We start from the raw sequence: 14,471 nt of genomic DNA, 5'->3' as shown, positions 1-14,471 counted from the left end.
AACTTTATGAGGTCCCATTTGTCAATTCTTGATCTTAGAGCATAAGCTATTGGCGGTCTGTTCAGGAAATTTTCCCCTGTGCCTATATGCTCGAGGTTCTTCCCCACTTTCTTTTCTATTAGTTTCAGTGTATCTGGTTTTATGTGGAGGTCCCTGATCCACTTGGACTTGAGCTTTGTACAAGGAGATAGGAATGGATCTATTTGCATTTTTCTACATGCTTACTGCCATCTTTTGAAAATGCTTTTTTTCCACTGTATGGTTTTAGCTCCTTTGTCAAAGATCAAGGGACCATAGGTGCGTGGATTCATTTCTAGGTCTTCAATTCTGTTCCAATTCTGTTCACTGTACCAATACCATGCATTTTTTATCACAATTGCTCTGTAGTACAGCTGAAGGTCTGAGATTGTGATTCCACCAGAGGTTCCTTTATTGTTGAGAATAGTTTTGGCTATCCTGGTTTTTTTGTTGTTCCAGATGAATTTACAAATTGCTCTTTCTAAGTCTGTGAAGAATTGAGTTGGAATTTTAATGGGGATTGCATTGAATCTGTAGATTGCCTTTGGTAAGATGACCATTTTCACTATATTAATCCTGCCAGTCCAGGAGCATGGGAGATCTTTCCATCTTCTGAGATCTTCAATTTTCTTCTTCAGAGACTTGAAGTTCTTGTTAAACAGATCTTTTACTTGCTTAGTTAGAGTTACACCAAGGTATTTTATATTATTTGTAACTATGTGAAGGGTGTTGTTTCTCTAATTTCTTTCTTTGCCTGTTTATCCTTTGTGTAGAGGAAGTCATCTGATTTGCTTGAGTTAATTTTGTATTCAGCTACTTTGCTGAAGTTGTTTATCAGGTTTAGGAGCTCTCTGGTGGAATTTTTTGGGTCACTTAAGTATACTATCATATCATCAGCAAATAGTGATAATTTGACTTCTTTCTTTCCAATTTGTATCCCTTTGATCTCCTTTTGTTGTCTAATTGCTCTGGCTAGGACTTCAAGTACAATATTGAATAGGTAGGGAGAGAGTGGGCAGCCTTGTCTAGTTCCTGATTTTAGTGGGATTGCTTCACGTTTCTCTCCATTTAGTTTTATGTTGGCTACTGGTCTGCTGTATATTGCTTTTACTATGTTTAAGTATGGGCCTTGCTTCCTGATCTTTCCAAGACTTTTATCATGAAGGGATGTTGGATTTTGTCAAATGCTTTCTCATCATCTAATGAGATGATCATATGCTTTTTCTCTTTGAGTTTGTTTATATTGTGAATTACATTGATGGAATTCCGTATATTGAACCATCCCTCATCCTTGGGATGAAGCCTTCTTGATCATGGTGGATGATCATTTCGATGTGTTCTTTGATTCAGTTTGCAAGAATTTTATTGAGTATTTTTGCATCAATATTCATAAGGGAAATTGGTCTGAAGTTTTCTTTCTTCATTAGGTCTTTGCATGGTTTAGGTATGGGTAGAGTACCTTCTGTTTCAATTTTGTGGAATAGTTTGAGGACTATTGGTATTAGATCTTCTTTAGATCTTTTATCAAATCTCTGAAGATTTGATAAAACTCTGCACTAAACCCATCTGGACCTGGGCTTTTTTTGGTTGGGAGACTATTAATGACTATTTCTATTTCATTAGTAGATATGGGACTGTTTAGATAGTTGATCTGATCTTGGTTTAACTTTGGTACCTGATATCTGTCTAGAAAATTGTCCATTTCATCCAGATTTTCCAGTTTTGTTGAGTATAGGCTTTTGTAGTAGGATCTCATGATTTTTTGGATTTCCTCAGTGTCTGTTGTCATGTCACCCTTTTCATTTCTGATCTTGTTAATTAGGATACTGTTTCTGTGCCCTCTAGTTAGTCTGGCTAAGGGTTTATCTATTTTGTTGATTTTCTCAAAGAACCAGCTCCTGGTTTGGTTGATTCTTTGTATAGTGCTTTTTGTTTCTATTTGGTTGATTTCAACCCTGAGTTTGATTATTTCCTGCCTTCAACTCCTCTTGGGTGAATTTCCTTCTTTTTGTTCTAGAGCTTTCAGATGTGCTGTCAAATTGCTGGTGTATGCACTCTCCAGTTTCTTTTTTGGAGGCACTTAAAGCTATTAGTTTTCCTCTTAGGACTGCTTTCATTGTGTCCCATAAGTTTGGGTATGTTGTGGCTTCATTTTCATTAAACTTTAGAAAGTCTTTAATTTTCTTTATTTCTTCCTTGACCAAGAAGTAGAGTGTTGTTAAGCTTCCAGGTATATGTGGGCATTCTATTGTTTATGTTGTTATTGAGGAGCAACCTTAGTCCATGGTGATCTGATAGGATACAAGGAATTATTTCAATCTTCTTGTATCTTTTGAGGCCTTATTTGTGACCAATTATATGGTCAATTTTGGAGAATGTACCATGAGGTGCTGAGAAGGTATGTCCTTTTGTTTTAGGGTAAACAGATCTATAGATATCTGTTAAATCCATTTCATAACTTCTGTTAGTCTCACTGTGTCTTTGTTTAGTTTCTATCTCCATGATCTGTCCATTGCAGAAAATGGGTTGTTGAAATCTCCCACTATTATTGTGTGTGGTGCAATGTGTGATTTGAACCTCAGTAGAGTTTTTTTTTTTTTAATGAATATAGATGCCCTTGCATTTAGAGCATAGAGGTTCAGAATTGAGATCATCTTGGTAGATCATACCTTTGGTGAGTATGAAGTGTCCCTCCTTATCTTTTTTGGTCACTTTAGGGTGAAAGCCAATTTTATTCGATATTAGAATGGCTACTCCAGCTTTTTTCTTGGGACCATTGTCTTGGAAAACTGTTTTCCAGCCTTTTATTCTGAGGTAGTGTCTGTCTTTGTCACTGAGGTTGGTTTCCTGTATGTAAGAAAATGTTGGGTCCTGCTTGTGTACCCAGTCTGATAGTCTATGTCATTTTATTGGGGAATTGAGTCCATTGATATTAACAGATATTAAGGAAAAGTAATTGTTGCTTCCTGTTATTTTTGTTGTTAGAGTTGTAATTCCGTTCATGTGGCTATCTTCTTTTAGTTTTGTTGGAAGATTACATTTTTGCTTTTTCAGGGATGTACTTCCCCTCCGTGTGCTGGAGTTTTCCATTTATTACCCTTTGAAGGATTGGATTTGTGGAAATATATTGTGTAAATTTGTTTTTGTCATGGAATACTTTGGTTTCTCCATCTATGGTAATTGAAAGTTTAGCTGGGTATAGTAGTCTGGGCTGGCATTTGTGTTCTCTTAGGGTCTGTATGACATTAACTCAGGATCTTCTGGCTTTCATAGTCTCTGGTGAGAAGTCTGGTGTAATTCTGATAGGCCTGCCTTTATATGTTACTTGAACATTTTCCCTCACTGCTTTTAATATTCTGTCTTTGTTTTTTGCATTTGGTGTTTTGACTATTATGTGGCGGGAGGAATTTCTTTTCTGGTCCAGTCTATTTGGAGTTCTATAGGCTTCTTGTATGTTCATGAACATGTCTTTCTTTAGGTTAGGAAAGTTTTCTTCTATAATTTTGTTGAAGATATTTACTGGCCCTTTAATTTGGAAGTCTTCACTCTCTTCTATACCTATTATCCTTAGGTTTGGTCTTCTCATTGTGTCCTGGATTTCCTGGATGTTTTGGGTTAGGAAAACATTTTGTGTTTTGCATTTTGTGTTTTCTTTGACTGTTATGTCAATGTTTTCTATGGTATCTTCTGTACCTGAGATTCTCTCTTCTATCTTTTGTATTCTGTTGGTGATGCTTGCATCTATATTTCCTGACTTCTTTCCTAAGATTTCTATCTCCAGAGTTGTCTCTCTTTGTGATTTCTTAACTTTTTCTACTTCCATTTTCAGGTCCTGGATGGTGTTGTTCAATTCCTTCACCTGTTTTGTTATGCTTTCCTGTAATTCTTTAAGGGATTTTTGTGTTTCCTCTTTATGGGCTTCTTGTTTACTAGTGGTTTCCTGAAATTCTTTAAGGGATTTTTGTGTTTCCTCTTTAAGGGCTTGTACCTCTTTACCTGTGTCCTCCTGTATTTCTTTAAGGGAGTTATTCATGTCCTTCTTAAATTCTTCTATCACCATCATGAGATATGATTTTAGATCCAAATCTTGCTTTTTCAGTTATCTAGTTATCTAAATAATTAGACTTGGGTTATCTAGGACTTGCTGTGGTGGGAGTACTAGGTTCTGATGAAGCCAAGTAGTCTTGATTTCTGTTGGTAAGATTCTTGCTTTTGCCTTTTGCCATCTGTTGATCTCTGGTTTTAGATGTTCTTGCTGTCTTTGGCTGGAGCTTTTTCCTCCTGTGGGTCTGTAAGCCTGTGTTAGTACTTCTGGGAGATCAGCTCTCCTCTGGTAAAACCTGGGTGCAGATGGCTGTGGATCAGTAGTCCCTCCTGAGTCCCAGGGTCAGAGCACACCCTGGAGACAGGCTCTCCACTTGTGGGAAAGGTGTAGAGAGTTGGGTCCATCTGTTGTCCCTCCTAGGTGTAGTCTGAGGTAGAAAGGATCGTGCCCCAGCTGCCCTACCACTTGTGAGGCTTGTGTCTCCCAGCTGGTTCCGCCTTAGAAAGTCACAGGAGAGAAAATGATGTATCTCACCAAGTCCCTGGGTTAGAGCACTGCCTGGAGGCAAGCTCTCCACTTGCAGGGAAGGAGCAGTAAGGGCTGTGGATCCTCCTCAGCCCTCACTTCTAGGTATAGATGGAGGTAGAGAGGATCCTGTTCCAGCTTCCCTGCCTCTTGTGAGGCCTGTGCCTCCTGGCTGGTCCCACCGTAGAAAGTCACAGGAGAGAAAATGGCAGATGTCACCTGAGTCCCTGGGTTAAAGCACTCTGAGAGTTCTACATCTTGATCAGGAGGCAGAAGTAGGGGATTGTCATACAGTATTTTCTTAATTAGTTATTGATGGGAAAGGTTACAATCTGTTGTAGGACGTGTTATCCCTGGGCTGGTGGTCCTTGTTTCTACAGGAAATCAGGCTAAGCAAGCCATGGGGAGCAAACCAGTAAGCAGTACCCCTCCATGAACTCTGCATCAGCTTCTGCCTCAGGTTCCTGCCATATTTGAATCCCTGTCCTGACTTTCTTGGATGATGAATATTGATGTGGATGAATAAACAAAATTAACCCTTTCCAGGCAACTTGGTTTTAGCCATAGTATTTCATCGTAGTGTTATTAACTCTAACTAAGACAATACAGAAGAAAATGAATGTTTACTAGTGATTTCATTCAAATCCTGATTTGAAGGAGTTGCTAAGGCATGTTTGGGTCATAAAAAATTTGAGAATTTAAGATTTATGTAGGGAATTAGTCAAAGGAATATAGTGTTAATCTTGATTATATATACATCACCAGCTAAGGTTTTATAGGGAAAAAATTGTAACCTCCGGGACAGAAATTTGCTAGTTAGAACATTATTTTCAGCACTGTTCTCTGATCAAATAGTGAATGGGAAAAATCAATCAAAATCCCATGTAATTAAATAATGTTCTAGTGAATCTGTTGAATAATGATATTGAATAGGTATATATATCATGTACCTTGTTTTATTACAAGCTTTAGACATGTTTTCTTAATAAGTGTTAGCATGATAATGAAAAAAAACCAATCTGCCTTTAGTGGTCCTCAAATGTTGCTATTTTGCCCCATGATGTACTGCTGGATATTTTGGTGGGTCTTAATAGTTTGAGTATCTATCCTATGTGTGTACCAGGTCTATGTGCTCAGTAGAGGAGAAATATGTCCTAGGATATCTCTGTCTAACCTGTTAGTGACAACTAGACAAAATGAAGAACATTTGACAGCCAAGGTCCAGGAAAAGCCAAGGGAGACAGATTCTTGTTATTTTGGCCAAGAAAATATGGACCTCAATCAATAATTAGGGTTTTCAAACCAGAAGGGTTAGTGAACTGAGGGCAGAGCTGGTCAATGGCAGACCTCTTCCTTAGGAGCAGAGAAGGGACAGCACCCAGAAGCACCTTTCTGTCACACACATACACACACACACACACACACACACACACACACACACACACATCCCAATGATTCTCTAATTTCAGGCATTGACCATGAAGTCTGGTCAGGAATGAATCAGTCCCAGGCATGGTTCTCTTGGACCTTCCTATTTCTGAATTTGTCTCTGCATTTCCAACTGTTCAGTGATTTGTTTAAGAAATAAGCCATAGGGACTGTTCTGTCAGTGTTTAGGAACACTCAGCTTATTTGTGTCTCCCACAGCTCATGCTGAACTCTGTCCACTTTCTCATTCACCTGCAGGGACAGTGGAGGGGAGTGCTGTAAGCTGGCCCTATCAGTGGGTGGTCTTCAGCCATGTTGCAAAGCATTTGGGTAACACTTTCCCTGTGCTTTTGACCTTGCTAGGTAGTTCTCACCCCAGGCCACCTGTATTTTACTCCATTAAGGAGCTCCACGTTCATGCCAAGGGATACATGACTGACAGATTTTAATTGATTGACCATGCCAGAAATAATTTTTAAGCTGTATTTTTAATAAGAAAAGTTTGTGTTCATAATGAAAGGCTTAAAATGAGAGAAATTTATTCAGAAGAAAATAAAATCACTGGGCATACCATTATCTAGAGATCACAAATATTATTTGCTGTGCTTGCTTTCAGATATACTTAAACATATTGAAAATCTACTGTTTTATAATTGTGGCTGAAACCAGCTTCAGTGGAGAGAGTTCATATATCAGTTAGTCAGGGTTTCTATTCCTGTACAAACATCATGACCAAGAAGCAAGTTGGGGAGGAAAGGGTTTATTTAGCTTACTTCCACATAGCTGTTGATCACCAGAAGAAGTCAGGACTGGAACTCAAGCAGGTCAGGAAGCAGAAGCTGATGCAGAGACCATGGAGAGATGTTCCTTACTGGCTTACTTCCCCTGGCTTGCTCAGCCTGCTCTCTTATAGAACCCAAGACTTCCAGCCCAGGGATGGCACCACCCACAAGGGGCCCTACCACCTTGATCACTATTTGAGAAAATGCCCCATAGCTGGATCTCATGGAGGCACTTCCCCAACTGAAGCTCCCTTCTCTGTGATAACTCCAGCCTGTGTCAAGTTGACACACAAAACCAGCCAGTGCAGTTAGAGAATTGGAAAGATATTGTTGGGAATTGGAGATGTTGGTGAGCACTCAGTACATGGATGGAAACTGCAGCTAGAGCCCATGAACAAATGCCCTGGAAGCACTTCCATCCAAGGAAACAATCCTCTAGCTGAATGTTAGGTGAGGGAACATGACCTTTTAAGAGAGAAGGTATTTGAAGACAAACTACTATGTGTGGGGAAAGCAGGTGGATATGAGGCATGGGCTCTCCAGCTTGGAAGGAAAACTTATCTAGACTTCCCTAACCGTGTATAGTTCCATTGTCTGTCCATTACCCAACCTGTGTCACTTTCCTTGCCTCTCTCCTAAATAACACCCTGAGTCTGATGCTGGGAGATAGATGAGGTGATAAAGTATATGCTTTACAAGCATAAGGATCTGAGTTTAATCCCCTGGACTAAGTAATAAGCTGGGCGTGGTTGTCCATACTTGTGATCCAACTGTAGGGAGGTGGAGTGTCCCTGAGGATACCTGGAGGTCGATGAAAGACCCTATGTCAATAAAAAGTGGACAGTGACTGACAAATAACAACAAATGTTGTCCTTTTGCCTCTGCTGGTATGCTTGTACACACACCACACACACACACACACACAAATACAAACAAGAACCCAAAACAAAACCACAAACCATCCTGACCCTGACCACATGTCTGTACAGTTACAGCCTGTAGCAATGGAATTGGGATTGGCCATTTTTACTGGAGTCAGGGATACTCAAAGGCAGATGAGGAAGCTCAAGATTCAGAATGGTGGAAGAGAAGGCTTCCACTGGCTGGAGGCAGGCTAGTTGGGAGCAGCACTCTGAAATGATTGGTGAAACTGCTAACTCAGCTCTTCCTCTTGGATCTAGGGAATACCTGTCAGTTCACCAGTCCTGTGCATTCTGTTTTTGGTGCATTGTTACAGGATTTTTATTTGCCTCCCTGAACAGTTCACTTCTCTAGCAAACAGTGGTCCCATAGTCTTACTTTCTGCAAGTTTAGTTTTCTGGACACTGAGGACAATGAGCTTGTTTGTTTGGCTGTCTATAGACTTGTACATTAGAATTCTATTTTTATATGGGCTTGATATACGCCTATTCCATCTTGTGCTTCATTTGAAGTTTGATAGTGTCCTTTGGTGGACATGGGTACCCATATGATCTTGAAGTGGCTGCTATTGTAGTCATTCCCATTTTACCCTGAAGAGATCTGAAGATCAGTGAGGATATAAATCAGCAAGGACCACATAGCAAGCGTCTGGCTTCAAATCTTGGCAGTTACAGTCTCCAAATCACTCTCTTATACTGCCTCTTTCAGCTACTCAGGGACAGAGTCCACCCTGTCTTTGTCCACATGTTAGAAGATAAGAACTTAAAAATGGTATTTTGCTGATGGCCTACCAAAGACTTGCATTGGGTCAAGCCAGTGATCATTTCAGCATGGAGGGGTAAGGGGCTCATGGGCTCCCATGCATAACTAGGAGCCATTGACAATAGATGATTGTTGGAGGAAGTCGCTTTTCTTCAAGGATACTTTGCCCCTGGTAGATTGACTATGCTCTAGTGGATAGCCGCACAGCTATGTGTATCTGGACAGCACAACATTGACTTAGTAGATTGTAAACACAAAAAGACAACATGGAGTTGGGAGGGTGTGTGTGAGTGGGTGGTGTAGATCTGGGAGGAAGTAGGGGGATGTCTCAGTTAGGGTTACAATTGAAACACCATGACCAAAGCACCTTGGGGAAGAAGGGATTTTTGGCTTACACGTGAAGGAAGTCAAGGCAGGAATTCAAACAAGGTTAAGAACCTGGAGACAGGAGCTGATGCTGAAGCCACAGAGGGATGCTGCTTATTGACTTGCTTCCCATGTTTTGTTCAGCTTGCTTTCTTATAAAATCCAGTACCTCCCACCCAGTGGAAGCCCAACCACAATGGGCCAGCTCCTCCCTCATCAATCACTAATTAAGAAAATGCCCTATGGGCTTGCCTACAGCCTGATCATATAGAGAAGCATTTTCTCAGTTAAAGATCTTTCTTCCAGTGACTCAAGCTTCTGTCAGATTGACGTGAAACTAGTCAATACGGAAAAATAGGGAGTGAGAATAATCGAAATGCACATACGAAATAAAAATATGCACATATGAAATTCTCAAAGAATTAGTAAACATAGTACATTAAAGAATGGGCCCCTTTTCTCCTACTGGGTTGTCTCATCTAGCTTTGATACAAGGGTTTGTGCCTAGCCTCATTGTAACTTGTTATGCAATGTTCAGTTGTTATCCTTAGGAGACCTGCTGTTTTCTGAAGGGCAACAGAGGAGGAGTGGATGGGGGGGGGAGGGTTAAGGAAGTTTCAGGGGAGGGAGGACTAGAGGGACAGGAAACTGCAATAGGGATGTAATGCTGAGGGGAAGATTAAAAAAAGAGCCTTCTCTACTAGCCAAATTCGCCCCTGTTGAATCTCTTCCTGAAGAAGTTGGTCCTTTGTGTAAGCCCACTTTTTAAAATCATCTCGGAGGACCTTGAATCCTCTTGATTCTTCTGTTCATCTATCTCACTTCCCCTTTAAATTCCCAAATGGGCAAAAAGATACAGAGGATAGAGTCTGGGAGAGGGGAACAGATGGTGCCCTTGGATACCTGCTCAAGAGTCCTGCTGCCTAGGTCTGGCTCATAGCTGCCCTGCTTAGTGGGCTAAAGACCTTGAGCTGATTTCTCATGTCACCTCAGTGTCAATTTCCATTGCCTCTTCAGTATGCCCCAATGATGCTAAAATACTGCCTAGTCTGTGAGCGGGGGTGATTGCAGTACAGACAGAAATCATTTGCGTGATTCTGGGGCAGATGGTAAGTGCTCTATGTAAATTAGAGTGCAAATTTCTTCCAAGTTTTCTTTTTTTCTTCTTTTTCTTTTTCTTTTTTTTTCTCCTGTGGCTCTGGCAATATGGAATGGAGGAATTTGAATTGTTGAAAGTTTGAGCTGGAAAAACCATACCTACTACCCCCTTTCAAACATTGTCTTGGGAAAAGTGAAGTTAAAGTTGATAAAAAAAAAGTGGCCTTCTTCATTTGCTCCTGCCTCCCTGCATATTTGCCAGCCCACACTGTTCATCCAGATTGATTGTCTAATAATCATGGGAGAAAAAGACTGAGTATCTTTTTTTTTTTACCTGATTCAGTTGAACAATTGCTCTTTGTGAATTCAGATAAACACACAATACATTAAGAGCTTTATGTCCTATTTTATGTTTCTTCTTTGGGTCACCAACCTTGGAATCAGTACTTGGAATCGGTAGACACTGGATGAATAGGCTGTGGAGGAGCTGTGTGGGGATGCTTAGCCTTTTGTTGGCTGAAATAATAGCATATCAAGAGGCTTATCCTTCTTGGGTAGAAAGCACAATGGAATATTTTAATAGTCAATTTAACAAAAGAAAAGAGATTTACATCCCAACACAATTCATTTTCTGTCTCTATGGTATCATCCCATAATCAGAGAAGCTAGGGAATTCAGCACAAAGGTGGCAGATCAGTGGCTTAGTGGTACTGGAGAGGCTGGAACTGCTGTAGCCAGAGAGGATTGTCTCAGGCATCCTGCAAGATGGCAGGGATGAGGATGCTCAGTAGAGAGAAGGGGGAGGGACTGGTCTTCCTAATGACCTGGAGAAAGAAGCAAAGTTGATGGCTAAGGTTGGGCTCAGTGTTTGAAGTCTGAAGACTGAGGAAAAGATGTGGAGGAAGCATCTAGTGGGAGAGGATGTGAAGGACTCATATTAGGATCTACTTGAAGTTGTGGTCAAGGCTGCAATGGCTGGATTGGCCTGGCTTAAACTTTTCCTCAGCCACTTAAAGCTCTTGGTACAGATGCAAGGGAATCTTGGTTTTAATTACAAAGATGTGGGTTAGCCAGGCAAGTTGGATAAAGCAAGAAGTGAGAGGAAACAATGACAAGAGCTAAGGAATCTGATCCATGTAAGAACAGTCAGTGAGGACATGGTGTTGGGTAAGATGAGGTACAATGAAGAGAGGTAGGATCCAAAGATCATGATTCCCTGAGGGGTTGAAGAATCACAGGAATATAGTTGAAACAGATTTCAGAGGACCTACAATGACTGCAAATGACAAGATCTGGGGTGAAGCCTTTGGAATGAGTGCCTGAAGAGGGATGGAGGCTAAGCTTATTGGAGATAAGACAGGGAACAGAATGAGCAGGTTATTGGAAGAGTCACCAAAGAAATTCTTGAAGTCACTAGTAATCAAGACAAAAGTAGGTTGGAGACAGTGATGGTGAGCCAAGAGCTGACTGGTCCAGGATGGATGGTCTAACTTTGAGATGCTGGTAAACAGGATGGTAGACTAAGTAATTGGATACCAGGAGGCTCGGAGGTGTAGGAGGGGAAGGGGGAAGACAGTCTGGAACAGAGGGAGAAGGAAACTAGGTCATCTCTTGAGCTGGAGGTTCGGCGACAACACAGCCTTCACTTGAAGGATCTTCTCAGAAGAGCACTGGGGCCTCTTCAAATAGCTCCTTTGTAACAGTCATAGAACAGGCCAAATGTATTGGGGAAGATGTACAAGCCCATCAGAATGAGTAGTGAATGCACACATTGCTAGAGAAGGGCTCCTGGGAGGCAACTGTGGGTAGGAGGTGAAAGATGGCCTAAATTTTAACAAATAGGTGGAAGCCACCCTCGGAGACAGGGAGGAAGGAAGGGGAGAAGTTATGGGCAGACATGTAGCCATGTAGCTGGATTTAGAGTATTGAAAATCAACTGATAAACACCGAAGAGGGAGGAATAGAAGTGGTGCTCTCATCCTGGAGTGCCTTTTGGTATCACCCTTGGATTTTGAAGTCTTCTTGGAGTGATTGAGTCACTGAACGAGCATAAGCAGAAAGTGACTTGGCTACAAAGACCATACTTGTGCTTTGTTATTCGTGTGCCTGTGACTGCGCTTGTCCGTGTTGGTTTGTATGGTGCCATGTGTTAGGATGGTTCAAGTAGTTCCATCTCTGATTGCTTGGTTTCGAGCATTAGTCTCTTGGAGATTACATCTTTAAGAATATAGATCTGATTTTGACTTCCTATTGTCACTTACCAGTTTATGGTCTGTGATTAATGACTTGCACTTCCTGACCAATCAGTAAAATGGGAATAACAGTGCCTAGGTGAAGTTTCCTTCAGGGGCTGCACAATCTTTAGTCATGTGCTTGGTGGAATGACTCACAGGGACACGGTAACTGTTCACTGTAGTCTCTCTGGTGTGTTCTATATTGGGTTATTTCTCTTTAAAATGTTTTTCTTTTTTTTTTAATGTATATGGCTATTTTGCCTGTATGTTAGTCTGCGTACCACATGTAAGTGGTGCCTGTGGAGGCCAGAAGAGTTTGTTGGATCCCTGGTTGTGAGTCATTTTGTGGGTGCTGAGAATTGAACCCTGGTCTTCTGGAAGAACAGCCTATGCTCTTACCTACAGAACCACCACGTCCCCCAGACTATTCGCATTATTCCTTGTGGCTTGGATGTGGATTGAAATCACCTGATTCCATTTATTATTGGGACAAGCTTTTGCTATGCTACCCAGCCAGTCTCCAATTGAGATTATCCTGCCTCAGTCTTCTGAGTGCCAGGTACTGGACTTATACCACTGTATGCTTGCTCTAGTTTTGAAACTTATATCTACAGGGATTCTGGTGGATTTGATTAAGGGTATAGCCTGGATTGTTTCTATGAGATCCAATGATGATTCTTTCTTGTAATGAATGTCAGGCAGGTACTGAGCTCAGAGTGTCAGGGAGTAGTCAGCTGCATTTGTATCAGCTGGGATTCATTAAAATTCAAATCCTCCCTGATCTACTGAGTAGAAGCTTGAGGGCTTGGGCCATCAGTACAAGCTCTAAGGAGCTTCCTGGTGGCTGTAGTTTATATCAGCTTTAAAACAGCTGATGTAGGGCGAGGAGTTCAGAGTAGTTACCTTGGCCTTTAAGGTCTTTTCCTTCAGATCTGGTGTCTTACATGTTTCTATTCTTTTTAATCTCCAAGAGAACTGTACCAATTGAGCTACATACCTAGCCTGATTTCAGTTGTCTTTATGGTTGAGCAGGCTTATTCTTGTAGTTCTGACACTCAGGAAGCTGAGTTCAAGGCCAGTCTGAGTTATGAAGTAAGTTTTAGGGTAACCTGGGCTAGTGTGAGACCTTACTTCAAAAACAAATTCTATAGTAGATATGTACTGTATTTTCTTGATCCATTTATCTGTTGGTAAACATCCAGGCTAGTTCCATTTCTTACCTATTTATTATGTGTAGGACAGCAATAAAAACAGGTATTCAAGCTTCTCTGTGATATGCTGACTTAAAGGTCATCGTGTCTGTGTCCTGCAGAGCCATAGCTGGGTCATACGACAATTCTGTTTTTAATTTTTGAGAAACTTCTATACCTGTATGCTTTTCTAGTTTCAGAGGGTTCTCTCTCTCTCTCTCTCTCTCTCTGTCTCTCTGTCTCTCTCTGTCTCTCTCTCTCTGTCTCTCTCTCTCTCTGTCTCTCTCTCTCTGTCTCTCTCTCTCTGTCTCTCTCTCTCTGTCTCTCTCTCTGTCTGTCTCTCTCTCTGTCTCTCTGTCTGTCTGTCTGTCTGTCTGTCTGTCTGTCTCTCTCTCTCTCTCTCTCTGTATACTTAGTGTTTACTCTTCTTACAGATTTGACTCTTCTTACAGATTTGAATAGTGTTTTGTTGTTTTGTGCTTTTTTTTGCTGTCTTATACTATGACATGCCATGGAGTGGCTCTTATCTAATAACATTTATTTAATTCTAAATGCCTCTTGTGTTTGGATGCTGATTTCTTTCTCTATATTTGAGATGTTTCATTTTTTAATTTATTGAATAATACATTCTCTCTGCCTATACGTTTGAAAAAAATCCTTACTTCCCTTTGTCTTTTGGATTCTTTGCTTTTGTTTTTTGTTTGTTTGTTTGGTTTTGGTTTTTCAAGACAGGGTTTCTCTGTGTAGCTCTGGCTGTCCTGGAACTCACTCTGTAGACCAGGCTGGCCTCAAACTCAGAAATCTACCTGCCTCTGCCTCCCGAGTCCTGGGATTAAAGGCGTGCGCCACCACCGCCCAGCTGCTTTTGTTTTTTGATTGTATCTCAGGATTCTTGGACATTGTAATCATGTTTATTCAGTTTTATTTATCAGTGTTTGTGTGTAGTTTTTCCTCAGCCTTGTCCTCTATCTCTGGTACTTTTCCTTTGGTCAGGCTGAGTCTATTGATGATGGTTTGGTGTTTTTATTTGACTTAAGAGATTAGTTTTTATTTCCAATAACATGTTTCTCACCTGGGCTGACAATGTTCCTTCCAAGAGCCA

Source organism: Mastomys coucha, unplaced genomic scaffold (genome assembly GCF_008632895.1).
Source record: "Mastomys coucha isolate ucsf_1 unplaced genomic scaffold, UCSF_Mcou_1 pScaffold5, whole genome shotgun sequence".
NCBI lineage: Eukaryota > Metazoa > Chordata > Mammalia > Rodentia > Muridae > Mastomys > Mastomys coucha.
This window is presented reverse-complemented; position numbering follows the sequence as displayed.